Raw genomic sequence first — 17,242 nt, forward strand, 5'->3', positions numbered from 1 at the left:
ACAACTACATTAATACCCTCTGGTGAAAACTAGTTTCAAGATAAAAAAAAAATGGTATATGGTATGCAGAATGACAAGGACATGTTAGCTTTGGTACTTCATGATAAACGATTTTAGAGTCGTAATATTTGCAATAATAAAGCGTCATACATATTACATACACGCATGAATATAAGATATGAATACTCGCACTTAAAAACAGCGCATCAGGAATATTGCCAGCTTCGAACACTTATCAACCTACTTCGAACATTCATAAATATGAATCGTATGGTTACTTGGACTACCAAGGATTGCCGGCTTCGAACACTTATCAATATGAACCGTATGGTTACTTGAACTACCAAGGAATGCCAGCTTCGAACACTTATCAATATGAATCGTATGGTTACTTGGACTACCATCGATTGCCAGCTTCGAACACTTATCAATATGAATTGTATGGTTATTGGTTACTAGGACTACCAAGGGAAGTATAAGTCGGGTGTACAATTGGCCTAATTTATATATTATCCTTATTGAAAATTTCAGTTCGGGTTACAAATTACATGGTTAACCAGTATCGAAAGTAGTAAGATTCACGGTTATATTAATGTACTTGATTAGACTCACTCCAATATTACCAGTATTGAAAATTTAATGCGATTCTGGATTGGAACATGAATGGCATAGTTATTAACTGTTTACTACCAGGTGGTATAAACCAGGGATTCCCAAAGTGGGCGGTTATAATTATATTATAACCTGATAATTTAGTGAAGAGTTAATCGTTTAACGAGCCTACAATTTAAATATAATACGACGAATGAGAACACGCTGCAATGGGCAGGGGTTCAATAGCGCAGAAAATATTTAATTTAAATGGAGCTCCTTGAAATGCAATGAAATGAGGAAATAAAATCCATATGTTATATTTGAGAAATGCATCGATATGTGATTTTTATAAAGATGTATCTTTTTAATGAAAATCTCTCATAATTTGACAAACCATGCAAAAAAGACAGAAGGCAGAAACCTGGATTCTTTCATTTACGACCTCGTTTGTGGTAGAGAAGGGGTTTGTAACAATGAAACAAGTGCTATCAGAAAAAAACATCGCCATTCAATTAGTAAACGGGGTGAGTTGAGATTGTGGCTGACGAAATTGTCACCAAAAATTAAGCTTATATATCTCATTGAAAAAAAAACACTATAAACTATGATTTACCTTGTTTATTTGTTCTGTATTATATTCGTTTCTGACCTCAAATGTTTTTGTAAACTGGGTGGGTATAATATATTACTGCGAATAAAAGATTTAGGAACCACTGATATAGACCATGATAATTTACAGATACATTTCTGCGCTTAGTCGGATTCTTTTTTATAGTATGATACTATTTTGTGGAAAAAAACAAGTGAATTCTACACAGAATATTAAAAACCATGTTATCAATAAAGTAATACCCATATAAATAAAACATGAGAAATATAGACAAATCCGTGTATTTATTCTATTGGACCATTTATATAGATGTATACACATAATAACCTAACATATTAGTACCTGCAATCAACGATATAGCAATAGGAATTATATTTCTAGATTCAAAAAGTTATGAACATGAACGAACTATTACCAATAGGAAATATATTTCTAGATTCAGACAGTTATGAACATGAACGAACTATTACCAATAGGATTTACGGCTATATTGATACGTTACAGCAGTGGTTTTCAAAGTGGGCGTCGTAATTTTTTTTTTTGCGGAATCTCTTTTGCGGCGCGTAGAAAAAGTAATAATACAAGCGTGAAAATGATACTAAACAAGAAAAGGCTAAAAACGCAAGTACGACGTAGGCTACATTGACTTTGGATCGTACAAGTAGTAAAGCTCCGTGATTTTTGTTGCAACTGGGGATGCGATGATACTAAATGCCGTTTGGGCTTATTAGATAACATGTTTCACTGGCCAAAATCTTGCTTCAACAAAACATTGATGCTTTTCTTCGTCGTTTCTAAACGAAATCGATGTAAAAAGAAATTTGGATTTTCTTCAATAAGGATCATCCTTCATTGGTAAAAAAAAAGCGTTGCGCACTCTGATCCCTTTTGCGATTTCGTATTCATGCGAAGCAAGATTTGCGACCATGGTCGTAAAACAAACAAAATATCGATCTCGAGTAAATGTTGAGAGAGAAATGCGTGCGGCTCTCACAAATCTTACCAAGGTTTAGTAACAGTTGTAAAAAGACGCAAGTATTCCCATCCCATTAAATGCAATTTCACTGACTTTGATTTAGTTTTCTTTGATCGTTTAAATAAAACTCATTGCAAAAAAGGTCCTTTATTGGAAGGTACGGTTTAATACGGTTTCCACGAAAAGTAGCAACTCGAGCATATTTTTTGGAGGGTGTCACAATACGAAGAAGCTTGCATGGCGTAGTTAACCAGTGCCAAATGGTATAGAATTCACATTGATACACTCGGTTGGAATTACTTATATCACATCGTTATTGAAAAGCTAATGTAATTCTAGCTTGGAACACGAATGACACGGTTAACTGGTTACTACCATGGTCATAGACCATGATACTTTCAAATTACATATATAAGATTAGCCAGATTGGCCCAGAAAATTTATATCAATAAATTCCATGCAAGAAAATATTGACTATGCTATCAATAAAAGAAGGCAATATACATATAAATATGACACAGGATATATAGACATCCTTGTATCCGCAAAACCTAGTGTGTACTCAATTTATTTCATTATAAATAGAAATGAGTTTCAATGTTTTAGAATTAATGATTTCCTCTCTATATTATTATTGATACAATGCTGTTCTAGCAGTTAGGTAGAGGTTTTCAAGGGAGGATTTGAGGAGAAATCGATAAAGAAGTACTGGTACTTATATCTTGAGTATAATTTTTTTTTCATAAGTATCGTATAGCTATGAAAATATTTTTACGAATTGTGGTGATTACAATGTAACTCTTGTTATGAAAATGCTCGCAACAACTCAAAAATAACTAGCTAGCAATAAGCTACATATAACAAATATTATGTTTCATTCAAAAATACCTTGAAAATACGGGGATGGAATGTAAATATCCAAAAAATGCACGATTAAGTCCAACAAACAAAAAATAGATTTAATTAGCTACATGCCCCCTCAAAAATTGTATACGCCCCTTTTGCAAAGCGCGCCCCACCCTTTTAAAACCATTGCCCCAGTGAATAATTGCTGATACTATTAAATTTCATGCCAACGATACTGAGAAATGAACACTGGTCCGGTTCTAACGACTTTGCCATAAAAAATTATTAGCGCGCATTGGTGCCTAAACTAACAGTATTACTGCAAACACAAGGGGAAAAGTTCCTTCTCAACAATGACGAAAATTTGACAAAATTTGGAACAAAGTAATGCAAGTTTTATTCCGAATATTGGGCGGTAATATAACAAAAACACGGTTTTTTATTGCTAAAATTCATTGTCTTATTCGCTCATTAGCCACAAAAAAACGATAGTTGTCCGAATCATGATAATATTAAGTATTTGGGGGTTTACCAAAAAAGAATCCATTTGACAGACAAACCGAAGCTGAGCTTATACTCAATATAATAAAAATAATACTTTGTCAGCAGGTTTCCCAAAAAAACGGACTTAGTTAACTTTTTATTCATAACTATTATATATGTGTTCATCAGCCCTTTCACGAAGTATATTGTTAATGCTGAATATGTTTTGCTCTTTATAACTAACAAGAGAGCTATGCTCAAATATATGGACACGAAATCCATAACGAAAATTTTTACCATCATTTCCCTGAAAATCATATGGTTTTCGTGCCCCACGCGTCCCATGGGAAATACAAAGGTGTGTTATCCCATCCCATCTCATGGCACGTTTTCCATGGACAAGCCTGGACATAAGGTAACTTTGCGATAATGCGTATCCATATTAAGTTTTTGGCCACTCGGAAGCGTTGACACAAAATCTTAATATGGTGAGCTGGAGTGAATATTTAATTATTAGATGCAAACAGCTAATTTTCAAAGAGATGCTAAAATTGTACAATATTCCGCCTAAAACTCAGCTATTAAACATGTACAACGATACTTCAAACACTTTTACGAAAATTTCTTCCCTGGTCTATTAGGGCATAGGTTCTCAAAGTGCTCCGTGGGAGAAACTTAGGCGATCCGATTACTTAATAAAATACTGACTTGTCCAATTTTGTGACTGTCCAAAGAATTAATAACACTAATAAAATTTGACATCAGTAGTGTCGAAATATGACAACGAGCGCAAATTCAAATGTGACATTATATATAAGTAAGATCGCAGAGGATAAAAAGTTGTCTTTCAGTAAAATATTCAATTCATAGCCGGTGCGAGCATTCAAAATATCTTGTCATAGTTTTTTTGTTTAGTTTATTTGTGTTTTTCATTACTCGAATTTTAGTCGGGAAAACTTTTACGATTATTTAATAAATGAAAAATCACTATTTGAAAATTGCACGAAATACGTCCCAAACTGCCAACTATAAGTAGACCGGAATCGTATTTTGAAGTTAATCAAATTTGATTTGTTTTTTGGGAACTCGAAATTATTTTAAAGATATCGACAAAATACGAACGATTGTAATTTAAAATATTGCAAAAAAAAATGTTCGATATATTTTGCATTAATTATCTTATATATCGTCACATACAGAGAAAAAATCGTATTGGGCTCCATCGGTAGTTTCAAAATAGACAAAAGGTACATCGCGCGAACAATTTACTGTGTTTCCATTTCAGTTCCTATATGGTATACATTTTAAAGAAATCCTAACCTAACACAAATTTACAATGTCTGAAAAGCGTTTTCAATCTGCTGTGAGACTGCTAGAACAAAACTTATGGTGATATCTTCCGTTTTAGATTTTAGTTTTAATATTTTATAATGCCGGTTTTCAATTAAGAAATTGGGTTGCAAATTCACCTGGTATTAAGCCTATTAAAATGTTTAGCATTTAAATTAAGTAAAGTAATTTTACCTTATTTAGGAATAGTAATAGATACCAATTTTAAAATTGATTGTGGGGATCCGTGAATAGTGGTGATGAATGTAAATTAGAAAGATTCAAAAGATTTTAATAACATACTTGCTCTTTAGACTCGAGGCAGCCACCCATCTCAGTGATGCATAATCGGACGAATAACCCCGCATGTCTTTAGATATAATGATGAATTGTCTTTCCCTCTTTCAAGAAGTGTTTCAGAAAGCTGAAATTTATATGAGATAATGAAATGTAGGTAAATTTTGTATGATATTGATTTGAATTATATATAGATGTTCGAACTACGTCATTATTAATTTTGAGGTTTATAAGTTACAGAAAATGTAATTTGACAGGAGCGCAGAGAAACATAAGATACATTAAATACATAAAATACATAGATACATAAAAATGAAAATATTAATTGTCAGTTCATTGACAAATTATTCACAGATTTCCCCCTAATTTACAAATATTACTTTGGAATGATTTGTCAGCGTATAATATTGCAACACATCATATAAAATATATTTATATTCATGAAAAGCACGTTGAAAATACGGCTACATATTCAAGAAAGGAAAATATCGAAAATAAAGCGGGAAATATAAAATCTAACAAATTTTCTCTTTACGCCCCTCAATAAATTGTCCACGCCCTTGTGATAAGCTATGCTTATTCTAAAGATACAAAGACGACAACTTGTAGCATACTGATATCCATTTACATTCATTCTATATTATTTGCAGATTTTCAATATTATAAATATCACTTATTTTGAATGATCTGTCAGTGTGGTATGTTGTATCTCATTATCTAAATCTTAAATAGTTAATAGTTTATTAGTGTGTTATATTTTACCTTCAAGTTCTCTATAGTCTTTCCCTCCCAGCAACTTCCTGAAGATATAGGTCAATAAATAACTCCAGCCACAGACATTGTAGACATATATTTATATATATATATAAATAAGAACAGGACAGATTATTACTACGGAATAAACGATAAGGAAATAAGAATTATATTTCCAGATTCGAAAACTTATGAACATGGGACGGTATGATTACTGAGACTACTAGCAAAGAATTCAACGCCTTTAAAAGAATCACATTAAAAGGACCCTGGCTATCAAGACTTGAGCCTAGAACACATTGATAAATGTTAAACACATTGGTAAATTCCACTAGCGCAAAGGCATAGAGAAATGATTGGGAGTTAATCTCGCGCAACCTCTACTGATCGCTAATTTATTAGTTGTTGAACGTGTGAGTTCTAATATCTGAGATGAACTGTAGCTAAATTTGCATAATTTGTCGACGATGTGATAGAAAAGTGCCATAATATAAAACTGTGTTAATTTGAAGGACCCTCGTCGAACCCCTGGAACAGCTCCAACGAACACCAAAAATTCGATTGAACCGAGGTAATAAAACTACTGTTATAGACCAGCGTTTCCCAAACTTTTTCGGCCACGGAACTTTTACACTTTTTATCTCGCCTCGCGAAACAAAAATGAAAGGGTAAAATTGATAAAGGAAAACGGTCAAATGTAGTGGTTCCCAATGGATAATATTTTGGACATCTTGTGCGATAATTGAAATATTTGCAGCTCTTCCTGATTAGCGGGATTGAACATGATATATATATCAGTTTATACGTGACAAAATATGAATTGATAGATTATAAGATTACATATATACTTGCTCTTTACTCTTTAGACTATATAGGCGTCAATCTCACTCCGTGATGCACCAGACTATTAACAATGTCGATTCTGTTTGATGCAATGACTCTTTCAAGCAGTGTTTTAGAAAACTGAAAATAAATATATAGTTTCATTATCAAGTTTGGGATTTATAAATCACAAAAAGTGCTGTTTGGCAGAGGTAAACAAAGGTAAACTTATATTAAAAATACATAAAAAAAAAACAATCCAATGTTATGTTCATGTGTATACCGAGTCCATCTAACTTTAGGTGAAACTAAATTTTGTTGACCTAAGACACTATCAAGTTATTTAAATCACAAAAAAATGCTATTTAACAGAAATACAGAAAAAAGATTTAGTTAAAGACATAGTCTTTTAAACTATGTCCTTATCAATCTTTGGAGCTGTAACTAACTTGGACACAGAGTAGCTAAGCTTATACTAGAAGTTAAAAAAATTAAAAATATTTATTTTTCGTTTAAATAAAATTATTTGCTGATTTGCTGCGTTACAGTATCGCCACTGGAAACGATATTTTATTTTGGGGCTTGCATGGCGTAGTTAACCAATGCCAAATCGTATAGAATTCACATTGATACACTCGGTTGGAATTACTTATTAGCCAGAAAAAAACGATAGTTGTCCGAATCATGATATTATACAGTATTTAGACTAGAGGATTTTCCAAAATAAATTCCATTTGACAGACAAACCAAAGCTGAGCTTATACTCAATATAATAAAAATAATACTTTGTCAGCAGGTTTCCCGAAAAAATTGCAGATATTATTTATTGATATATATACAAGTAATTTACACGAGACGCGAGATATTCCAAACTTGAACGGCTTAAAATGTTTGTGTACCACAGGCATTGTGCGTTATATTTACCTAATATTGAGGTCCTCTAAATTAGCCACAGGGATTGTAGACATTCTACATTCATTATAAGAACATAACATATTAATACTCGAAATAAACTATGAAAAAATAGGGAATATATTTCTAGATTTGAAAACTTATGGACATGAGGGGCATGGGTTCTAGGAACACTACCAATGAAGGGTTATACTGGTTATAAGGTATTTGCGGCTATAGTATATCATAGGAAATTTAATTTTAGGACACGAATTTTGGGAGAGGGGATTAACAACTACATTAATACCCTCTGGTGAAAACGGGTTTCAAGATAAAAAAAAAATGGTATATGGTATGCAGAATGATAAGGACATGTTAGCTTTGGTACCTCATGATAAACGATTTTAGAGTCGTAATATTTGCAATAATAAAGCGTCATACATATTACATACACGCATGAATATAAGATATGAATACTCGCACTTAAAAACAGCGCATCAGGAATATTGCCAGCTTCGAACACTTATCAACCTACTTCGAACATTCATAAATATGAATCGTATGGTTACTTGGACTACCAAGGATTGCCGGCTTCGAACACTTATCAATATGAACCGTATGTTTACTTGAACTACCAAGGAATGCCAGCTTCGAACACTTATCAAAATGAATCTTATGGTTACTTGGACTACCATTGATTGCCAGCTTCGAACACTTATCAATATGAATTGTATGGTTATTGGTTACTAGGACTACTAGGTCGGGTGTACAATTGGCCTAATTTATATATTATCCTTATTGAAAATTTCAGTTCGGGATACAAATTACATGGTTAACCAGTATCGAAGGTAGTAAGATTCACGGTTATATTGATGTACTTGATTAGACTCACTACAATATTACCTGTATTGAAAATTTATTGCGATTCTGGATTGGAACATGAATGGCATAGTTATTAACTGTTCACTACCAGGTGGTATAATCCAGGGATTCCCAAAGTGGGCGGTTATAATTATATTATAACCTGATAATTTAGTGAAGAGTTAATCGTTTAACGAGCCTACAATTTAAATATAATACGACGAATGAGAACACGCTGCAATGGGCAGGGGTTCAATAGCGCAGAAAATATTTAATTTAAATGGAGCTCCTTGAAATGCAATGAAATGAGGAAATAAAATCCATATGTTATATTTGAGAAATGCATCGATACGTGATTTTTATAAAGATGTATCTTTTTAATGAAAATCTCTCATAATTTGAAAAACCATGCAAAAAAGACAGAAGGCAGAAACCTGGATTCTTTCATTTACGACCTCGTTTGTGGTAGAGAAGGGGTTTGTAACAATGAAACAAGTGCTATCAAAAAAAAACATCGCCATTCAATGAGTAAACGGGGTGAGTTGAGATTGTGGCTGACGAAAATGTAACCAAAAATTAAAAAAAAAATACTCTCTGGAAGACCAATAAGCTTATATATCTCATTGAAAAAAACACTATAAACTATGATTTACCTTGTTTATTTGTTCTGTATTATATTCGTTTCTGACCTCAAATGTTTTTGTAAACTGGGTGGGTATAATATATTACTTCGAATAAAAGATTTAGGAACCACTGATATAGACCATGATAATTTACAGATACATTTCTGCGCTTAGTCGGATTCTTTTTTATAGTATGATACTATTTTGTGGAAAAAAACAAGTGAATTCTACACAGAATATTAAGAACCATGTTATCAATAAAGTAATACCCATATAAATAAAACATAAGAAATATAGACAAATCCGTGTATTTATTCTATTGGATCATTTATATAGATGTATACACATAATAACCTAACATATTAGTACCTGCAATCAACGATATAGCAATAGGAAATATATTTCTAGATTCAAAAAGTTATGAACATGAACGAACTATTACCAATAGGAAATATATTTCTAGATTCAGACAGTTATGAACATGAACGAACTATTACCAATAGGATTTACGGCTATATTGATACGTTACAGCAGTGGTTTTCAAAGTGGGCGTCGTAAATTTTTTTTTTTTTTGAGGAATCTCTTTTGCGGCGCGTAGGAAAAGTAATAATACAAGCGTGAAAGTGATAATAAACAAGAAAAGGCTAAAAACGCAAGTACGACGTAGGCTACATTGACTTTGGATCGTTCAAGTAGTAAAGCTCCGTGATTTTTCTTGCAACTGGGGATGCGATGATACTAAATGCCGTTTGGGCTTATTAGATAACATGTTTCACTGGCCAAAATCTTGCTTCAACAAAACATTGCTGCTTTTCTTCGTCGTTTTTAAACGAAATCGATGTAAAAAGAAATTTGGATTTTCTTCAATAAGGATCATCCTTCATTGGTAAAAAAAAAGCGTTGCGCACTCTGATCCCTTTTGCGATTTTGTATTCATGCGAAGCAAGATTTGCGACCATGGTCGTAATACGAACAAAATATCGATCTCGAGTAAATGTTGAGAGAGAAATGCGTGCGGCTCTCACAAATCTTACCAAGGTTTAGTAACAGTTGTAAAAAGACGCAAGTATTCCCATCCCATTAAATGCAATTTCACTGACTTTGATTTAGTTTTCTTTGATCGTTTAAATAAAACTCATTGCAAAAAAGGTCCTTTATTGGAAGGTACGGTTTAATACGGTTTCCACGAAAAGTCGCAACTTGAGCATATTTTTTGGAGGGTGTCACAATACGAAGAAGCTTGAGAACCACTGCGTTACAGTATCGCCACTTGAAACGATATTTTAGTTCGGGGCTTGCATGGCGTAGTTATCCAGTGCCAAATGGTATAGAACTCACATTGATACACTCGGTTGGAATTACTTATATCACATCGTTATTGGAAAGCTAATGTAATTTTAGCTTTGAACACGAATGACACGGTTAACTGGTTACTACCATGGTCATAGACCATGATACTTTCAAATTACATATATAAAATTAGCCAGATTGGCCCAGAAAATTAAATCAATAAATTCTATGCAAGAAAATAATGACTATGCTATCAATAAAAGAAGGCAATATACATATAAATATGACACAGGATATATAGACATCCTTGTATCCGCAAAACCTAGTGTGTACTCAATTTAATTCATTATACATAGAAATGAGTTTCAATGTTTTAGACTTAATGATTTCCTCTCTATATTATTATTGATACAATGCTGTTCTAGCAGTTAGGTAGACGTTTTCAAGGGAGGATTCGAGGAGAAATCGATAAAGAAGTACTGGTACTTATATCTTGAGTATAATTTTTTTTTCATAAGTATAGTATAGCTATGAAAATATTTTTACGAATTGTGGTGATTACAATGTAACTCTTGTTATGAAAATGCTCGCAACAACTCAAAAATAACTAGCTAGCAATAAGCTACATATAACAAATATTATGTTTCATTCAAAAATACCTTGAAAATACGGGGATGGAATGTAAATATCCAAAAAATGCACGATTAAGTCCAACAAACAAAAAATAGATTTAATTAGCTACATGCCCCCTCAAAAATTGTCTACGCCCCTTTTGCAAAGCGCGCCCCACCCTTTTAAAACCATTGCCCCAGTGAATAATTGCTGATACTATTAAATTTCATGCCAACGATACTGAGAAATGAACACTGGTCCGGTTCTAAAGACTTTGCCATAAAAAATTATTAGCGCGCATAGGTGCCTAAACTAACAGTATTACTGCAAACACAAGGGGAAAGTTCCTTCTCAACAATGACGAAAATTTGACAAAATTTGGAACAAAGTAATGCAAGTTTTATTCCGAATATTGGGCGGTAATATAACAAAAACACGGTTTTTTATTGCTAAAATTCATTGTCTTATTCGATCATTAGCCACAAAAAAACGATAGTTGTCCGAATCATGATATTATAAAGTATTTGGGGGTTTACCAAAAAAAAATCCATTTGACAGACAAACCGAAGCTGAGCTTATACTCAATATAATAAAAATAATACTTTGTCAGCAGTTTTCCCGAAAAAACGGACTTAGTTAACTTTTTATTCATAACTATTATATATGTGTTCATCAGCCCTTTCACGAAGTATATTGTTAATACTGAATATGTTTTTCTCTTTATAACTAACAAGAGAGCTATGCTCAAATATATGGACACGAAATCGATAACGAAAATTTTTACCATCATTTCCCTGCAAAATCATATGGTTTTCGTGTCCCACGCGTCCCATGGGAAATACAAAGGTGTGTTATCCCATCCCATCTCATGGCACGTTTCCCATGGACAAGCCTGGACATAAGGTAACTTTGCGATAATGCGTATCCATATTAAGTTTTTGGCCACTCGAAAGCGTTGACACAAAATCTTAATATGGTGAGCTGGAGTGAATATTTAATTATTAGATGCAAACAGCTAATTTTCAAAGAGATGCTAAAATTGTACAATATTCCGCCTAAAACTCCGCTATTAAAACCCATTACAGCCGGATGGCATATATTTAGTAATTATAATTAGTAATTTTAGTTTATTTATTATCTTGAGAAAAAAACATAATTTTTGAAAAAACAAATAGTATTATATCTGCGTGGATTATTTCCGCGTGGGACTTGGCTAGTTATATAAATATGACGGGATTGAACTCGAACGGGTCATATCGATTCATGCGTCATAATAGGAAAATCTACCTTAATACAACCAAATACTCCAAGAATATATACTGTCACATTACGAAATGTGCTATGCAGTAGTAGGAAGATATACTATCACATTACGTCTCGTCAGCAGTCGCAGTTATTCGTTAGAGAGTGTCCTCTGGCAAATAGAGAACAAAAAAATTGTTCCTAACCATTCAGATGCAAATGATTCAGTGGAATCGGACATTTCTTATGTCGCACAACCTGACGCGAAGACGCGACCTACCCAAACATAACACGTCTTCACTATGCGACGGCGTAAGCTATAAGACCTCTTACGGTCTCATTCTGTTGCTATAACAACTAGGAAATCAACGATACCAAACATGCGAGAGTGCTGTTATGATAAAGAATGACGCGTTCGGCAGGAATTGAAAAAGTTTGATTGTTTGTTTACAAGCTGATGCTTACTCAAGCATAAGCGTGACGTCGTACGAATAATGGTCCAGGAGCGACATCTAGCGTGTAGAAAACAAAACATAGCTTCCAACGAGCCCTGAGTGATGTGTCAGGCGTTATTGCTTAACGAGAAATTATAAATTAAAAGAAAAAAAAAATTGGGCTTAGATGTACCGGCAGCGTTGGGTTTTAAACATGTACAACGATACTTCAAACACTTTTATGAAAATTTCTTCCCTGGCCTATTAAGGCATAGGCTCTCAAAGTGCTCCGTGGGAGAAACTTAGGCGCTCCGATTACTTAATAAAATACTGACTTGTCCAATTTTGTGACTGTCCAAAGAAGTAATAACACTAATAAAATTTGACATCAGTAGTGTCGGAATATGACAACGAGCGCAAATTCAAATGTGACATTATATATAAGTAAGATCGCAGAGGATAAAAAGTTGTCTCTCGAGTAAAATATTCAATTCATAGCCGGTGCGAGCATTCAAAATATCTAGTCATAGTAATTTATTTGTGTTCTTCGTTACTCGAATTTTAGTCGGGAAAACTTTTACGATTATTCAATAAATGAAAAATCACTATTTGAAAATTGCACGAAATACGTCCCAAACTGCCAACTATAAGTAGACCGGAATCGTATTTTGAAGTTAATCAAATTTGATTTGTTTTTTCGGCACTCAAAATTATTTTAAAGATATCGACAAAATACGAACGATTGTAATTTAAAATATTGCAAAAAAAATGTTCGATATATTTTGCATTAATTATCATATATATCCTCACATACAGAGAAAAAATCGTATTGGGCTCCATCGGTAGTTTCAAAATAGACAAAAGGTAGATCGCGCGAACAATTTACTGTGTTTCCATTTCAGTTCCTATATGGTATACATTTTAAAGAAATCCTAACATAACACAAATTTACAATGTCTGAAAAGCGTTTTCAATCTGCTGTGAGACTGCTAGAACAAAACTTATGGTGATATCTTCCGTTTTAGATTTTAGTTTTAATATTTTATAATGCCGGTTTTCAATTAAGAAATTGGGTTGCAAATTCACCTGGTATTAAGCCTATTAAAATGTTTAGCATTTAAATTAAGTAAAGTAATTTTAACTTATTTAGGAATAGTAATAGATACCAATTTTAAAATTGATTGTGGGGATTCGTGAATAGTGGTGATGAATGTAAATTAGAAAGATTCAAAAGATTTTAATAACATACTTCCTCTTTAGACTCGAGGCAGCCACCTCTCTCAGTGATGCATAATCGGACGAATAACCCCGCATGTCCCTAGATATAATGATGAATTGTCTTTCCCTCTTTCAAGAAGTGTTTCAGAAAGCTGAAATTTATATGAGATAATGAAATGTAGGTAAATTTTGTATGATATTGATTTGAATTATATATAGATGTTCGAACTACGTCATTATTAATTTTGAGGTTTATAAGTTACAGAAAATGTAATTTGACAGGAGCACAGAGAAACATAAGATACATAAAATACATAGATACATAAAAATGAAAATATTAATTGTCAGTTCATTAACAAATTATTCACAGATTTCCCCCTAAATTACAAATATTACTTTGGAATGATTTGTCAGCGCATAATATTGCAACACATCATATAAAATATATTTATATTCATGAAGAGCACGTTGAAAATACGGCTACATATTCAAGAAAGGAAAAAATCGAAAATGAGGCGGGAAAGATAAAATCTAACAAATTTTCCCTTTACGCCCCTCAATAAATTGTCCACGCCCTTGTGATAAGCTATGCTTATTCTAAAGATACAAAGACGACAACTTGTAGCATACTGATATCTATTTACATTCATTCTATATTATTTGCAGATTTTCAATATTACAAATATTACTTATTTTGAATGATCTGTCAGTGTGCTATGTTGTATCTCATTATCTAAATCTTAAATAGTTAATAGTTTATTAGTGTGTTATGTTTTACCTTCAAGTTCTCTATAGTCTTTCCCTCCCAGCAACTTCCTGAAAATATAGGTCAATAAATAACTTCAGCCACAGACATTGTAGACATATATTTATATATATATATATAAATAAGAACAGGACAGATTATTACTACGGAATAAACGATAAGGAAATAAGAATTATATTTCCAGATTCGAAAACTTATGAACATGGGACGGTATGATTACTGAGACTACTAGCAACGGGGATATAGGCTGACTATAGTAGATTTACAATTTGGTGGGATCTCATGTATATAGTGATCTTTAAACTGGTTATCGAGCAGCGACACCCAAGTTTCTAATATCTAATTAAAAAAGTAAGAATTCCACAGAGTTTTGAAACTACTATATCTCATATTGACGGCGTGTGCCGTATAAACGATCCAACTAACACCATTCAGTAGAGATTATAAACGAGAGTTTATATGAATTAAGCTCTTCACACGTGATTAGGCATAACACGACGTGACCCGCACCAACAATAGGGAAAATATGACATATATTCCCATGTCTCTAAATTTAAACAGTCCTGAACATATGAATACTTAGCACTTTTACCAAGGGGATATGGACCAAAGAAAGTTCGTCACGAGTTCTTTAAGGGGTAAGATTAACGGCTATCTTAATACACTTAGTATGACTCACTCTTATAATATCATTGTTGGAAATTTGGGGCGATTTCAGTTTGAAGTATAGTTGGGAACATCAATGACATGGTTATCAACTGTTTACTACCAGAGCGTTTACTACCACGATGAGCTACAGTTAAATTTAAGACATTAGTCTGATTACCATTATCATTTGTGGCAAAAACGCTCATCAGATTAATAAAAAAGGCCAGGACTACGATTTCAGGGAAATTAGGCATATTAGTGTGTATATAGGCATCCCATGATAAACAACAAGGTAAACAATAAGTTTTAATATTTGCATGGTTATTAAGTTGGGGTTGTGTTTTAACCGAATTGCACTTAACGAGGCATAGTTCAAATCCTTTCAGTATCATTGCAGATATACACTGCTGGATTTACTTATAGTATCACTTTAAAAAAAATTCACTGTTTGTAGTAATCACAACGTGACGCCCTATTGCGATGAAACGCCTTTTATTTATGCTGACCCAATGAACTTTACCTAAACTAGCATTACAAGATAGTAATTGGTCTTTCGGTTTGGACGATTAAACAAAACAACAGCAGATGGGACAACACAGCAGTTAGCCCCTGAACGTGCAGCGCTATACTGACTACGCCATTATTCACCGGATATTGCTACAGTTAATTTGTAGTACAGAATAGTTAATTTCGCGATTATACTCAAAATATTAAAAGTAATAATTTATCTGTCGATTTCCCGAAAAAAAATACAACATATTATTTATTTATAGACACGTAAATTGAAAGATTTCAAATGATATGATTACATACTTGCTCTTCAGACTTGATAGGCCTTCATCTCACTCAGTGATGGAAATCTGACACTTGACGAATTTCTTTTGGTGCAATGATAAATTGTTCTGTCGACTTTCAAGCAGTGTTTTGAAACGCTGAAAATCAATATATAGATCGTGATTTTGTGTAAGTCAATTCTAAATTTGAATTAAACTAAATTTCGTGGAGCCAACTATGCCATTTTCAGGTAGTTAATTCACACAAATGTTATTTGACAGAGACACTACAAAGCTATGCTTATGCTAAAGATACAAAAAACCAACTATGTAATTCAATTGAGGTCATTTTCAACTATGTCGCTGATTTCACCAAATTTACATCCTTTAGTTAAAATGATATGTTAGTGTATCATATTGTACCTCATTTTGTATTGTTAAAGTGAGACTCTTTTCTGAATATTTTCTTCTAAAAATATACGTAAGTTTTAATAAAATACGTAACGGGTAAATTTCGATATTTAATTTCATAAAATTTAAAATTTAGAAAGTTTAGACGAATAGACGAATAAAATTTATTCAGCGATTGACATTAAATTTCAAATATAAACTCCATAACATATCAGGTGTAGTCTTCAAACTGCACAAATTGCAAATATTACAATAACAATAAAATACTCAATGAATTTATTTAACTCTTTCATGGAGTATATGACTAATTAATTACCTCTGATCAGTAATTTGTAGCATTATCACATTGTTCACGGTAGAGATCGCAAACTGGGGATCGCTATCCAGCAGGGAAGCGCGCAACGAATTTTAGGGGTCGCAAAGAGTACACCAATTTGATACAAGATACTATATTTATAGTACTTTTTTGGACTTCTGCTTCGAAACACAATTATTAAAGCTTGTGCAAAATCTAAATCTTACAATTTCGATAGAATGCACAGGATCAAAAAAGCGGCATAACAATGTTCGGACCTCCTGAAGTATGCGCACCAAGATGGCGCACAACCTGAACTCAGGTTGTGTACCTGGTTGGGATTCAGGTTATGCGACATTTTGGTGCGCATACATCAGGAGCACCCAATGTTGGCTTGCATCGAACTATTTAGCATTTTAAACGTGAACGTGGGTCTGACTTTTTTATATAAATCTCACAATTTCGAGA

The 17,242-nt window shown here is 33.0% G+C and overlaps 1 protein-coding gene across 1 annotated transcript in view; it reads right to left on the bottom strand.

Annotated features, from left to right (window-relative positions):
• The window catches only part of LOC120342571 (twitchin-like), an 89,456-nt gene extending 77,163 nt beyond the window's left edge, over positions 1-12,293 (bottom strand). The window contains exon 1 of the mRNA XM_078111256.1: positions 12,275-12,293. The gene's annotated coding sequence lies outside the window, so the exon portion shown is untranslated. The remainder of the gene's footprint in view (positions 1-12,274) is intronic.
• Between the last annotated feature and the right edge of the window lie 4,949 nt (positions 12,294-17,242).

Source organism: Styela clava, chromosome 3 (genome assembly GCF_964204865.1).
Source record: "Styela clava chromosome 3, kaStyClav1.hap1.2, whole genome shotgun sequence".
NCBI lineage: Eukaryota > Metazoa > Chordata > Ascidiacea > Stolidobranchia > Styelidae > Styela > Styela clava.